At 36.5% G+C, this 16,249-nt stretch overlaps 1 protein-coding gene across 6 annotated transcripts in view; it reads left to right on the plus strand.

The window, feature by feature from the left end:
- The first annotated feature begins 117 nt into the window (after window positions 1-117).
- Pka-R2 (cAMP-dependent protein kinase type II regulatory subunit) overlaps window positions 118-16,249 on the plus strand; it is a 41,829-nt gene continuing 25,697 nt past the window's right edge. For 2 of the 6 annotated variants that reach the window (XM_089260639.1, XM_018103667.3), the window contains exon 1: window positions 2,017-2,192. The gene's annotated coding sequence lies outside the window, so the exon portion shown is untranslated. Of the gene's footprint in view, window positions 382-2,016; window positions 2,193-16,249 lie in introns of those variants that run through there. The other 4 variants (XM_018103662.3, XM_089260637.1, XM_089260635.1 and 1 more) reach the window with 4 other exon arrangements.

Below are 16,249 nucleotides of genomic sequence, written 5' to 3' on the forward strand. Positions count from 1 at the left end.
CCAGAGAACATTAACGTTGCCAGCTAAATAAAAATAGTTGAAATCATGTTGTGACGTCACGTGTGGTGCCGTCGGTCTGGCAGCGCTTCACACAAACGATACCACCGGCTGTACAAAATGTATCGAGCTAGCCCAATAAGAATCCAAGTTTCAGTATTATAGTAACGTGTGCCGTCGCAAGTGGTGGATATATATTCTGTCCGATATCGGATTATGCGTACTGCGTGCGTTTAAAATCACACACATCAAAAAAAGTAATTATAACCAGTTAATGCAAATTTGAAGAAAAGTAACTGCAGTGTTGACAAAAAAATGCAATAAAAAATCCAATTGTAAACTTTTTTACAATAATTCACATTACAAATTTTTGATTGTGCAAGTGTATGTAAAATGTGCGCGTAATAAAAAACGAGGGCGCGATATGCACGAGGAGCCAAAGGGGGCGGTCGGTCGGTGAAGGAGGTGGGGCTGTGGGCGGCAGTCGGCAGGCTCACAAAAAAAAAAAAAAACAAAATATACATACAAAAATTCTACCTATCACTTTTGCCAGCTTGTAGTTGTTGTCGTTGCCGACGTCGTTGCTGGCAAGGTTTTTGGGGACGCCTGTTGGGGCCTCTCCTCGTTCTTCTCGTAGGCGGTGGGGGAGGTGGGGGCAATCAATAAACGCGCTTCCACTAGGCTGCAGGTCAAAACGGAAGAGCGGGCAAAGGAATGGGTAGAGAGAGGGTAGCATTTAGTCGAATGCCGGCTGAAAATGTTTAATTAACAATTAAGTGCTGCCCACTCTAATAAGAAACATAATCTGTACCTCATTCTAATCAGTTGATCTAATTATGATAACGTGTGTGTGTGCGTGTGTGCTTTTTTTATTACTTAATTAATGTTATGCGCGGTTTATATGTGCCACAATCATTGATTAATTAATTGCTAAATTTAATTAAAATTTAAAGTTGCTTAACGTATTGATCTGACACACAAGCTGATTGACATATGCGGCTTATCATATTTGAGGTTTGGTTGGGTTATTAGACTAACCCAACTGCAATTGCCAATTGGGGTCACGGTCAGCGTTGCCAAACGGGCGACTTTTAATAAGCCAAATGCCAATCAGAGCAGCGGCAGGTGTACTAACACATGCACAGAATCTTTGTTGGCCTGTGTATGTGGGGGGAGTTGTGCAAGCGAAGAGAGAACGAAGAGAGAGCGAGCGAGCAGTTGCTCTGGTACTCGGTAGACAGGCCCAAAAAGCACAAAGCACAAGTGCAAATAAACAATACAAACAAATGAGCGAAGCACACACCATGCATACTTACATATATATACTTATAAATACATATATATAAAAAATATATGTACGTCTATATGTATGTGTATATTGCACTACAAACAGACTCAACAAATTGCTGTGCACACACGCAGAAAATATTCAATGTTTATTTAAGCGCAAATAACTGGCACACACACGCGTAATTAATTAAACAATTACATTGCCAAAAAAGTAAGCGAATTGCGTGTGCATATACATATGTATATACAAATAGGTATATATATAATAGTCTTTTTATTAAACTTTTTTTTATGAGTTTAACAATTTTGCATTGGGCATCGGAAAAAAATAAATACCTATCAGTTCATCTTATTGGATTTGTTGTATTTGTTAAATCAGTAAAATGATAACGGTAAAAGTATTTACACAGTATTTTAATTTGAAAATCTGTATACTATATACAAATATGTATGTGTAGCATTTCTCATTTTCAATCAAATCAAATAAATAAATATAAAATATTTTGTTGATACACAAAATAAATGTACTTGAACAACAACACAACACCAAAGGGAGACCAGCAACAGTAGCAGCGCAGCAGCAGCAAAAAGTTGAAGCTTTGATTTGGCCGCAACAGCCTTCGCCTTTACCGTCGCCGTCGCCGTCGCCTTCGCTTTCGCCCTCGATTTACGCCCTCCGATAAACCCAAACAAGCCAACCCAAGAGTAACAAATTAAATTTGGTTTTAGCCAATAGCAGCAGCAACAACAACCACAATAACACAAGCAACAGAGTAATCAAAAGAAGTAAAAAGTCAGCAAACAGCAAGTAAGCGCGAGAGCGGACGAGAGCAGTCGGCCAAAGAGAGAGAGAGAGAGAGCGAAGCAAACGTCGTTTTGTGGTCTAGCAGCAGCGTCAAAGTCAGGTGAGTGCTGATACTTGTTATTGTTGCTTTCCATTAGTTTCTTCACGCGATTAAATATTTTACGGGCTTATCAATAACTCCCCCAAGGGTGACATTTGCTTGATAAACAAATAAATTCGCTGAGCGAACGGGTAAACGGATGAGCGGGTGAATAACGAGCGCGCGGTCGGGCGGGGTGGCAGCGTTGAGAATTCCAGTTAAAGTGTGTGCATCAAGTGGCAACGCTAATATGCACTTACATACACATACGTATACCTTAAGTAAATAGTTGCACTCGTTATTGTTTTATGTGACATTCATTTATATTTCGCTTACAAACACACACACACACACACACACACACACACACACACACACACACACACATCCATCAAACTCCGTCATCTATCAACATTAGCGGAAGGCCAGCGGTCACATTAGTCACGCGCACACGATTCCAAGCGGGCGTCCAGCTGGTGACGTAGCAGCCAGGAGTTGACGCGGGAACGATACTGGGAGTGGGAAAGGGAAAGCAAATTGGAATGGGAATGTTAGAGGAGCTGTCATTGAGTCCGTGGACTTGTGGCTGTGGGCGGGGAACAGAGCAAATACTTGCGTAGCATATACAATTCTATTGCCTGCGGCAAGCAACGGCTTCCACTCATCGACTCTCTTTCACTCAGTGCTGCTCTCGATTGCGGCATTGCTGCTAACGGTTTTATTCCCATCGAGTTGGACCCGTAAGCCAGATTGCTTGCATGCCCGCACGTTTCCTGGACGCAGCTCCAGCGTCTTGTTTCGTTTTGGCCAATGGGCCGAGGTTGCTTTATTGATTACGTAGCGCCCTGCGAGAACGCTCCGATGAATGTAATACATTATTGGAGCTTAACAGTTGGCCATTCTCGTTACGCAGCCTCCGTTCTGCAGCAGCGGCAATGGGGCACAGGGCATAACTAGAGATTATATAGAGAGCTTTAATTACAAATATACATATATTCTCTTTTACTGAGGCTGTTTTAAAAAAAAACTAAAGGACTTTTATAATTTTATGTACATATGATATAAAATTATATTTGTTTGTTTTTTTTTTTTTTTGTTTATCATATTTGAACTTATGTCTTTTAACCGAGTGCTGGGTTTATTGCGATCCCGTAATAAGTCAAGGAAAACTTTTTTTGTATGCCAGAGCTCAGAGGTATTTTTATTGACAGAGTAGAGGCAGAGTAGCCTGACCCTTCACTCTCGCGCGCTCTCTCTCTCTTTCTCTCATTCATCCTCACACACACACTGGTGTGTGTGTATATTAAGGGCTTTGCCATTGACAAGGGTTTCGTTTGTTGTTGTTGCTTTGACTCTACATTTTCGTCTTGTTGCACGTGAAAATCCCATCATGAAGACAAGAGGCAGGACCCTTAGTTGCTGTTGTTGCCTTTATTACTTTTTCATTCCCTTTGGCGTTTAATTTTCTTGCTCTCATTCTCTCACTCTGTGCATCTCTCTTAAGCAAACATTTTTTAGCTCCTTTTATTTTGCCTCTTCTTTAAAGTTTATACGATATATATATATATACATATAAAATAAAAATAAATTTTGAATAGCTGTTTGAGCGGGCGAAAATGCCTAGCGCTGATTTCTAGACAATGCTTTTTCCAATAAGAATGCTTGTTTGGAGTTCATTTCGAAAATAGAAACGAATGTACACAAAAATTGAATAAACAACAATTTCGTAAATCTTGCTAAGGCACGAGGCGTATGCGCAATTTTCCTGGCCTCTCAGCCGTGTGCAGGTGGCCAAAAAAGGTAAATGCGTAAATTTGAACAAACTCAACTGAACTTAGCTGAGCGAAATGTTATTAATTAGTTCACAAATCAACAAAATTTGTTTTCTATGATTAATTATTTGTAAATATTCACCGAAAAAAAATATAAAGCAATTTAGATTATGATTCACAACATATTGCGCATAGTTTGCAATGAACACAAAAGTTTGCTATTCACTATGAATGCCCCACATTTGTCGTCTTATTGCGTGGGAGTTGGCCGAAAACAATGAGAGAACGTGACTAACAACAATAAATAAGTCACATATATATTTCGATATATGTATAAGAAAAAAAAAAAAAACCAAACAACATATTTATTTTGCTCAATCATAAAATATGCTAAAAAGAAAATGCTGCTCAAAACATGCTAATGAAAATTCTGTTTAATTGCCTTGCTATGTGTGGCTCAAGCCCAAAAAGAATAAAAAAATAAAACAAAAACAAAAAAACCTTCAAAAAAAATCCAGTTTCAGTTGTTTCTTGTTGTTGTTTTTTTTTGTTCTCAGCTCTTTGCTTTTTACGCCGCCAGCGGCAAAGCAAACAATTTGCCAAGTTCATCAACATTTCCATTTAATTTTCAATTTATGTATTGCAAGCACTTAACAATTAGTAATTAGGCCAATAGATAAAAGCCAAGTATGCATAGGGCTAAAGTAAATTAGAGCGCAAATAAGACAAATAGAATTTTCAATTGCGAATAGAATTTTCAAAAGACCTCAATAAAAGCGAGCTTAACTAACTTTAAATATTTAATTCATACTGAAATTTTGAAATTTTAATAGGCAGGCAAGGAAAATTTTGTATATTTACATACTAAATATTCTACTTGCTCTAATTTGCAATCGGAAAACAGTTTGAAAGAATTTCTTCTTGGGTTTCTTAAAACCAATTGTTACTTTCCAATTCACATAATAATAATAGTTTAGTTCTTTAAAATCGAAATTTAAATCTATACATATACTGTCTTCAGCGAAAATCGACCGTCACAATTAAAAGTCCGTTAATAGCTAAGGTTAATGAATTCTACTTTACAGTTGAGATCCAAGCAAAGCTTATCTAAAACATAATCCTCTTTTGAATGCCCCATTGAGCAGCCCAATAAAGGACACGCTCCTTCCCATCAGATTACGCTCTCCACTCTTTGTTCACCCGCACAATAGGCAATGAAGCTTAAGAAGCTCTATTTGATTTTAATGGAGTGCAAGCTCTATTACCTAATGTGCCCATGTATATGCTTAAACGATTTGAAATTTAATCTTTATTTATATTTTTAGTTAACGAAAAGCGAGAAAAACCTATATGTATATGTATATGTATGCATGCTGATTAGATAAAATGCTATAGTACTTTTTATGCTGCTAAGAGAAAAATGTTAGAAAACTGTATTATATTAAAATGTAATAAGTTCATTATTCTCTACATCTCAAATCTATTCCAACTTAATTGAAGGCAAGGTTCTCTCTTTAAGGCCCACAAACTAAAGATAAGAAAATTGAGTAAATAGATTACATTAGGCAGTTTATGTTCTATTTCTGTATGTGTATATATATGTATGTGTGTCGTATGATAAGGTGCGTTCAGCACGTGAGCAATGGGGCTGACACATTTAAGCAGTCCCTAAAGCTAATGGGCAATAGCTTTGCACAGATTGCGTATACGGCGTGTTGTACGACAAGAGACAAGAGCCAAATAGCAAACACTAAATGACTTTTAAAAGCCAATTAATGCACGATATCTGCGACTCTTGACATGCCAATGTGCCAATGTGCCAATATGCCAATATAGACTGTCAATATGTTCGGCTTGTCAAATATCGAAAATCGCTTCTATATGTCGCACGCCCGCCCGCACTACAACAACAATAACAATGCTCGTTTTGACAGTTGTTCAGCAATAGAGACAACGAGGGGATAGGAGGGAGGAACAAAAATTGAATTTTGTGTTTGGCTGGACGGTTTTTTTGCTTCTTCTTTTTTTTTTTATTATTCCCTTAGCTGCTGGTGCGAGCGAAATTGTTAGAAGCGTTTTTCCCATCACCTTTTTTTTTTTTTATTGGCAGTAAATTAGACTTTGTGTCATCGTTCCACTTAGAAAATATAAATATATATGCAAACACCTCGTGCGAGGGCTCATTGATAAATTTTGTATATTATTATTTAATTGTCACTTAAATATACATGCATAAATATTCAATATTGTAGAGTATAATTTTCATTAATATATTTAAAATTGCTTTGTATGTTGATTAAATATCCAATTGAAATTAACAAGAATTTGCGTATTTTTTAAGCAACCTCTGCTAGAGGTATGTGCTCTTGTTTTGTTAGCAAATTCATAAATTTTAAGAGTTTTATACACCTAGACTTATTTATAAATACATTTTTTTAATAATACAAAATCTGTTGCACCGCATCAAAATGAGAGCAGACAATAAATAAAATTTAAACAAAAAAACATACTCACACAAAAAAACAAATAAGACGCCCACACAACGCAGCCAAAAAAAAAAAAAAAAAAACGAGGCAATAACAATATTTTGTGCATTTTACTTTTTATACTTTTGACTCATCGCAGACTCAATTTTAATCTCATTTGGTGTGTGGAGACTTGTGGCTGTGAGTGTGACAGACTTTCAGTGTATGCGTATTAGCCTGGCTGATAAGCTATCTACATTTTTGGCCACTTGACGCAATTTGCTGGCTGCCCTTCTCTGTCCTCTCTGTCTATATTTGCGCTTGGGCAACTTTTTGCTTACTTAATTTAAGGCTTATCAAAAGTCATATGCAAAGTTTATGTGGAGACACATACATACAACTGATGACGTCTTTTGGTCGATCGACTCGATGGTTCTAGAGGGCGTCTCTTGTCTCTAATGACACCTCAGCAAATCAGTCTGCAGCGCTTTAATTAGAAAAAAAAAACTTTCATGGAGACGCAGCTAAACTTTTGACTTTACTGATTGCAAAACTTTGCCACTGAACTATGGCCAGTCGAAACAGGCAGACAGAGAGAAAGTGAGAGAGTGAGAGAGAGTGAAGAAGAGAAAGGGGGATTAAATGAGAGAGATGTATCTAGTGATTGACTAAGTAACATTCACGACATTAACTGTTTCTGCTGCGTTTTTACCGCGCGTAACTGCAGCAACTTAATTTGTAATCGATTTAACAATTTGCTTTAGCAGCAAGTGCCCCAAGGTCAGTTTAGATAGTTATTCCTGTTGTTGTTGTTAGGGGAAACAAACAAGTCAACGGCTTTGCGAATACAGCCCAGTTGTGTGACGTCAATGGGTAAGACTTGCTTCACCCCAAGATAAAGCCAAGTATCAGTTTTTAGCTCACAGCCTCCACAATGTAGCAAATGAACAGTTTTCTTAAATCTGGGTGGGTGTACCTGTACCTCTACCTATTCGCTGCGTAGTCATCCATAATTTGTTTCTTCTGTTTTTTTCTATGATTTGTTGTTCTATTTTTGCTATTACTGTGTGGGCACACTTCACTTACTTGATTGCTTTTTTACGACCAACACAACAAATTAAAACTCTCTGAAAAGCTATTCTTCGAAATATGTATTTGTATATGAAAAAAAAAAAAAAAACAAATTCAATATCGTTGACCGCTTGAAAGCATACAATTATGTAAAGAAATATACACACACGTATATATTTTTAAATAGATTGTATTCTTGTCAAGCTATGAGTATTTAATACAAAGAAGTTAGCACGTTTCTTTGGAAAAATATTTATTAATAGAGCTCTAATATGAAGCATAAGTAAGTGATTAGCTAGATAAATATTGAAATGTACATTTTCAGTTTCTAAATAATCAGTGCGTCAAAGCTTAAAATGAAGTAAAAATAAAAAATATAAAATAAAAATAACAATATAATATATACATATATATTTTTTTGTGCTCAAATTACGAGCAATTTTTAAAGTAATATGTATAAAAAACTATGCAAATAAAAAACCTATTTAATAAAAATACAGGTTAAAATCGTTTGAGTTACAATTCTAAACTATATAAGAAAAACTATAAAAAATAAGTAAATAATATTTCGTATGCAAGTGTCTAGCTCTATGGGGCAGTAAACGTTTAAGTATGCCACACACAAGGCATGGGGACAGCCTCCAATGGCAGACAGACCGAGAGACAGAAATTTTGTATGCGTAAGCGTGCGTTGCATAACCGAATAAATTAATACGATTTATTGGATAATGCTCGTACCTAAAATTAAGCCACTTGATAAGGAACGAAAAAAAAATGATAATATTTACAAAAAGTAGACCAGACTAGAATGTCAAATGAATCCAAAAAAGTAAGTTACTTTGCATACTTTGTGAGCACTGAAGCCTTGCTTTAAATGGTATTTCGCTTCATTGATTTTGATAGGATTTGGTAAGGACATATTTCGATCATTTCTGCCAGCCTGCCGAAAGTTGGCTAAGCAAATTATGGCCTGGCTGGATGCCCACTGGCACCTCGGTGTACCTTCCGGTGGGGCTGTTCGTCTAATCAAATTTTGTTGCCTCGCACTTGCAGCAATTCGTGTTCCATGCATTTTGAATGTGCCTGGGGCTATAAATCAATTAAATTTTGAAAGTGGAATGCAGCCAAGATGAGCTTTTGGCTCCGTGTAGATATAAAAGCAAGTTAAATGGACAAACACTTTAATATTGTGTTGAGCTAAATGAGTTTCTAAACACTTTGGTTTGCAGTTAAAAATTAACTTTCATAGGATTATTTAGAAGTTGCTTTTTCTTGTGCCAAAGAGCCCCAAAGGGTTTTTTATATATATTTTAATCGAGTTTACCATAAACTTAACACAGTGTTTCATTTATTAAACTATTTTTCATATAGTTAAGTTAAGGTTGACATGCTGTTAAATTATGTAGAGATTCAAATAAATTGCAGTACAAAAACTTAGAGGACATATTGTACTTAAACATGCTGTCAAACATTCGAAACCCCAATCCAATTAACATTTGCACAATAAAGTCACTTTTTAATTGCTTTAAACTTATTTAGTGAAGATACGGCAACTCCTTGTCACATTCCTGTCAGCTTGCAGCACTTTGAGATATGGCGTTGCCATATCTGCATTCAATCTTCATAATTAACGACTTAAACTCTTATTTAACTAGCTGTCAACCGAATGTCACTTCATGACAGTTAACAATGGAACTTATGTCAATGGTGACCCAAATCGAGTTTTATTCATAGTCTTTGCTCTGCTGCATATTTGATAAGCATAACATGAAGAATGACAAATATTTGTGTACAAATTTTCCGTGCCGATTTCCTTTGTGCCCAACAAAAAGCATGTTGATTAGTTTCCTCTTTATTGTTTGGTCTTTTCTTTTTGCCAAAGTTTATATATTTTTTTTAAATTGACTTTCATTGTTTGTTCAAAGTTGTTTGCTTGTGTTGTTAAAAAAAATATATATATATAAAAATATATATATATATATATAAGAAAAAAATTGTCACAAGTTTTGTGAGCTTCGCTGTTTGCACGATGCTGCTGCCCTTTGCCCTTGGTTACTCTCTTTTTATTCCCGTCTTGTCTCACATTTCTCATCAATTCTGTGTGCTTTTGCCCCCCGTAAAAATAAAAAAGGTTCAAATTTCATTGTTGCTGCTATCTTGAGCGGCTTAAAAATGTTGCTGCATGCTGTTAAGATGCTTAAAGTGCGGCAAATTTGTCAAAAGTGAACCCTGAATAGCGAGCGATCCGGGGGATAACATTTGACTTTGAAACAATCTCGTTCTATCTCTCTATCTCTTTCTCTCTCTCTCTCTCTCATCCTTTCTTCTTCAATGATGTAGAGTAAATGAAGCCCTCAAACTGAAACTTTGTTATTGTGCATTGTTAAGCAGTTGGGTCAGCATTTCCAGTGGCCCTGTGCATACGTTTAGCCAAAGATCAAATGCAAAGCTTCAACTCGAACACATATTTTATTATATACTATAGTTTTTGAATGAGTTGTTATCGATGCAGCTTATCGCATTCTTAACTTTTAAGTGCAACCAACTAAAACGCTGTTCGTGTTCTCGTCCATCTGTCGATTTTCAATTTCGTATAAGCTGCTGGCAATAATTTTATATGCTCTACAAATCCACAGAGTATTTTTGTATGAAACCATTCTGAATGTATCCAGTACGTAGAGAAATCAATCTAAATTTACTATACAAAAATGTCAAATAAAATGTTTACTTAAATAAATACTTAATATACAAAAACATAAAAAATTAATAGATTTTCATAATACCCAAAGCTATAAACACATACGCATATTGAGAGCTACAGCCAAAAGTTTCTGAGGCTCAAATTTTCTCACCATTTAGCTTACGAAATTGAAATATTTATGATGCTTAATAGATAATGGAAAAACAACTTTGTATGTGATTTTCGTTAGAATTTTACTTTGTCAATTTGTCACGCGCAGCAACACAGTTCTGCGTGTGTGTGAGTGTGACTGACTGAGTGCGTGTGTGTGAGCTGCCCTAGTCCAAAAGCACTTCAAACTTTACGCAGTTAAGTCAACAAACAAAGCAACTATGAATCGAGCGTTACCGACTGCGGAATACGCACTCACAGTCTGTTTTCTGATTTGTCACGCCCCTAATCGGAATACATCAAATTTCATTCTGCTCTATTTCTATATTTCTGTCTCATTAAAATTCTATTTGCTCTCTCTTTTGCTCTTTCTTTCTGCATCTATCCTTTAGTCGTTCCATTCTACATCGCACTCTCTGTTCTTCTCTCCGTCTCTTTCCTTCCTTCTTTCTCTCTGCTTATATTTCTATTTCCCTTTCACTCGCTCTATATTTTTCGATTTCAAACTTGCACAAAACCAATATACTCATTTCATTCTCACGAGTGAGTATAAAAAGTAGCAAAAACAACAACAATAATGTCATGCATTGTATGCCACACGGCTACGCCCACACGCCTTTGACCAAGGGACAATGAAAAACTTGCAAAAAAAAAGTTTTTATATGTGTATATGAAAATGAAATGAAAAAATGTAAAAACTGTTGCTTGTGGCGCATATGCATATACGCATATGTATGTATTAATATATATATAAAAGAGAATGAAAAAAAAGTAGGAAATGGGAGCGAAAGCGACAACTTATGTTTATTTATGGCCGCATATGCTGCGTATCCTTTCTATCTCTGTGTGTGTATGGGTGGGAGTGTGTGCGAGGGCTTATGCGTGTGCACACTGCCATTTACACACACACACAGGCACATATGCATGCATACAAAGGGAAGGCAAATAGAGAGAGAGAGAGAGAGAGAGAGAGAGGGAGAGAGGGAGAGTGGCACCCACTCACATATTAAGCAAAAACTTGCATATGCACTTTGCTGTGCACTACAAAAAGCGCAACATGTAGATATTTGCCCTTTGTAGCAGCCTTTGGCCTAACCCGATTTGAACTGACGACATAACTGTACGCTGTGTGCTATATAGTCAATGCTTATAGACTTCACTTGAACTTTAACTTAATACATGTGTCACGGCCATCAATTGACTGTCATCTATGCAAACTGCGCATTGTTAAACGAGCCATATCGATAAAGTGGAGTTATCGATAGGAGTTGAAGTGCTTAGCAAATAGAAGAGATTGTAACTGATTTATGCATCGCAATTGCACAGATCTTGTTAGGTATAAAACTATCGATATGAAATCGATAGACAATTAAACTGTCATAATGTTAACACAGACATACATACATATGTACGTAGAAAATGAAATAAAATGATAATTAAATGGAAATGCAGACAATTGAATATACTCAAAAATAAACATCCAAGTCGTATTGTATTTGTTAGTAAATATCAATTAAATAATTCATGTATCATTTTATTATAAGTGCTATTTAATTTAGGCGCAATTGTCTGCGAAAAATAAATACAATTAAATTTGATTTACTTTGTTGTTCGTATGCAAATAAGCAATTATTATGAATGCATGAAACAAAAGCAAATTTTGCAAATATTTACGCTATTAATTGAGCGATAGATTGTTGAGAAATCTATTTGAAATGATGTAATTAATTCTGCTCATTTTTTTTTTGTTCACGTTGCTATAGGCAAATTGTTGGCCATTTATTTGGGGATTGTCTAAGTGGTTTCGTGCTGCGGGTTAAGTGGCCAGAACCGCAAGCCACTTGTCTATGTATACGTATATATATATGTATGTATATATCTATGCTAAATAATAAATATGTACATACATAGATACAAAAATCTATTACGTATGTGTGTGTGCGTTTGTCTTTTTGCTTTTGTTTTGTGCGAAAATAAGTGCGACAGTTGTTGTTGAAATTTGAATATTTAAATATGCATATGGCGAGTGTTTGTCGTGTAAAATGGCCTTTACTTTTATTTATCGCTCTAGCCAAATGTCACTCGAATGTTGTTTTCATTGTTGTTGTAGTTGTGACAGCTAACATAGCATGCGATATCTTTACGACTTGGCACAGTTTAGAATGTGGGTGAATTGATTGCAGGGGCAGCCTGAGGAGACGGAGAGAGAGAGAGAGAGAGAGAGAGAAAGGGGGAGTGCAAGAGAGGCGCTTGACACAGACTGGTCTGCATATATTTAAGCTCAAGTGTGTGTTACCATATATCAACAGCAAATATATGTGTGTGTGTGTATGTGTGTAGATCTATATTTACTGTTTATTCAGTTGCGCTGGCCGAAAGCAGCTAATGTGAAGTGCAAATTCAAATGCAGTTGTTGCCTACACTTGAGCTACGACAGCCACAGGACACACGCACACACACACACACACACATATATACAGTGGTATACTTGACGTCAGCCTTGGGCTCACTTCCTGAACTTACTACACACACATACACACTCACAGGGCTTCGTGTGTCGTCATATGAATCTGACATTAATGGGACTTGACCAACGTACCGAGGCTCTCGGGCTGGCCGGGCCCGAGCCTAGTGGGACATGTTAAGTGATTTCCAATGCAGTTGCATTTGTCGCTCGAGTCATTTGCATAAATGTACCGCAAAATGCCAAAGCAACAGCAGCAGAGGCAACAAAAATAAACCAAATGCTTTGCATAACAAATGAAAATTTAAGTTTTGTTTTTTACATTTTGCGGCTTGTTTAGCACATTTTGCACATTAACCCACATGCAAAAAGGAAATGACTACTTGCCCGTTCCTCTGTGTGTGTGTGTGTGTATATACATGTATGTGTGTGTGTGTATGTCTATTGTTTTCGCGCACGTCGGCCATTTTGCATTTATTTTAGCCCAAGACGAAGGCAATTGCCAGCTGGCATTTCGCATAATTATCCATTTTCCACTTTACTTTTTTTTTTGTATTTTTTATTTTTAGCAATGCCTCGACCCAGTTTTAAAAAGCAAACGACTTTAAGGGAACACGGCTTAGCATATTTGCATTTACAGCTTGGCCCCGCCTTTAAGGTTTTTAACTGGGCTAAAATTAAAATTTGAATGTTAAATTAGAAATGGAATTGAATTTGGATATCTTTGTATTCTTCTTGATTTTCAATTGTCAATTCTTCTACAAAAACTACAACTAGGTTCCACTTTTTTTTAAACTTTTAATAATCCTTAATATTGCGCATAATTTTACATTCTTAATTTTAATTTAGAAAGCAGAAAAATACGCATTGAGAGCAGTTATATATAATATTTATTTTATATAAATATATATATGTGAGATGAAATATATAATGATAATAATTAAGCTTGCTTCGTGATAATTCTTAATTTTAATTATAATATATATTTTTTTTAAGTCAATTAACCAAAATATATATCTTTCATATACAGCATATACCCTTCTATACAGCTACAGCTATACAACAGTTACAATAGACGCGCCATTGTGAATGCCCTGGTCCGTTATACAAGCTTAGTTGCTGCTGCTTTCAATAGCATTTGAAATTGTGTTTGCTATGAATAGTCAATCAATATATGCAAGCTACACCAATTTAGGCTAATTGGCTAAAAACAGTACCTGCATGCAAATGCACACGTCTGTGTGTGTGTGTATGAGTGTGTGAGTGTATAAGTATGCGTGTGCATGCATGCATATTTGTGGCCTTTGCGCGTTTTGTTACTGGCTGCAAATAATGTGCTCACAAATGTATGCTATATTAATTGCTTTTGCGCGTGTGTGTGCGTGTGTGTGTAAGCGTGTTGGTGTGTATCTGCATCCGCTGTTTCACTTTGGCTCTTTCTGCGCTGTCTCTCTCTCTCTCTCTCACTCTCTTTTGAAATTCACTTTATATTTATGACTGTGAGTCGTTGATCTTTTTGTTGTTCGCCTGCCTTGTTAATGACAGAACAAAACACTTTTAATTATCAGCGCGCTAACACACGCCAGCTCACACACACACATACACACGGTCATATATACTCATATATATATATGTATATAGCTCTTCCTGCCCATTTATTGACTGACTGTCATGCAATGTCTTAGCGCAATCTGAATGCCTTATGCTTCTTGTTGCTGCCCTGCTATTATCTGAGCCCTATTGCCAGCCTGTTAATTACCAACAAAAATAACAACAACACTGTTTGCTGTCTTCTTTTATAGCTTGTTACTTTTCTGTATTTTTTTTTTTTTTTTTTTTTTTTTTTTTGTTTGCGCTTTGCACGCGCCGCTTGGCAGCCACGCGCAACAATTTCACCCAAAAAGTCGGTTTTAAATTAAACGCAACAACAACTAGAATAGCAACAGCAACAACAACAACAACAAACAGCGATAACAGCTACAAGAACAAGTGCGTCATGTAGCTAAACGTTTTGTTACAGCACATAATCGCCGTAGATGTACTTGTACTTAGCTAAATAGATACACAGATACACACAAATACACACATACACACATACACACAGCGCGCTACATGGGATACACACAACGGCACAGTAGCTTTTATGTAAATGTTGTTATTGTCTGTGTGCGGGTAAACGGGTGAGTGTGGGTGTGTGTGTGTGTCTCTGTGTGTGTGTGTGGGTGTTACGCTTTTGGCTTTAAAAAGCAGCTGCGTTTGGGTCGTAATTGCGCTCTAATTTAACGCTAATGAGCACCAAATCATTTGGCCAGCCAGTTTGTCATTCCATCGGCAACAGAGCAAAGGCATCTTCATCATCATCATCATCATTATCATTATCATTATCATCATCTTCATCTGCTGGGCAAACAGTTTTATTAGAAAATTTTGTGCGTAGGCACTTTTGCATATTTGAAGCCGTCTATTTATTTACAGCTTTGGCTACATCGTTTTTAATGCCTTCGGCACACTGAGAGCAAGGGTAGAGCTCTGGCTGCTGCTCGGATTCGAGCAGAGCCGCGACCCAGCTCCGGGCGAGTTCAAGTCCAGCGTTGCTGCTGCTGCTGCTGGGCTTCATTGTCTGGCTTTCTGTTTCAAGGATTCGTTTTAAAAGCTTTAACTTTACAACTTTTTTCGCTCTGCACTTCTTTTTTATTATTCTCTACTTTTTCTTTCTTTTTAGCTAAGGTCAGGCACATTAAGTGCGATATTTATGGGCGGAAAGTGGAGGGCAAAACTATAACACAAAGTTGCATTTAATGGCATAAACTAGACAGTTCTTGCACTACAATATTGCAGAGCGAACCTGTGGTTAGACATATATATCAAAGATTATTTATATTTATGTATGTTTAAGATAATCCTAAATTCTAATCAGGACTATTTTAATTAATTCTAAGTGAAAAACTATTAAAGGCAAAGACTTTGCTATTCAAAATCAATAGACAGATTCCTGATCTAGTTAGCATTTCTAGTTTATTCCAATGGGACTATTATATCGAACAATTTGCAGATTTTATATTTGTCTTATAGGATGCACTAACAAGTTAACCCGAACAGAATCTCTCGTTAAATTTAAGTTTTACATTTATTCTCCGCTTTTCTGCTGCACTTTTATTAAGCGAAAAAAACTTGTTCATCCTCTTGACATTGAAACTGTGAAATCAATTTCGCTTGCTAGACAATTTTATGCGACATTTTTGCATGAAATAAAAAAAATACCAACAAGAAGAAAATGCCATTGCCTTGGAATATTGCAAAACCTTATGTGCGCAAGAGCAAATCCAATAGATTATAAAATAATTGAATCAAAGGCAAAGACAAAGACCAAGTGGAGGGACGGGTGCGGGTGCGTGGGCGAGTTAACGTCAAGGGTTAACTGACAAGTCGTTGTCTTCATCGTCGTCGCCGTGGCA

Source organism: Drosophila navojoa, chromosome 5, assembly GCF_054131105.1.
Source record: "Drosophila navojoa isolate 15081-1374.11 chromosome 5, UAZ_NAV_1.0, whole genome shotgun sequence".
Lineage (NCBI taxonomy): Eukaryota > Metazoa > Arthropoda > Insecta > Diptera > Drosophilidae > Drosophila > Drosophila navojoa.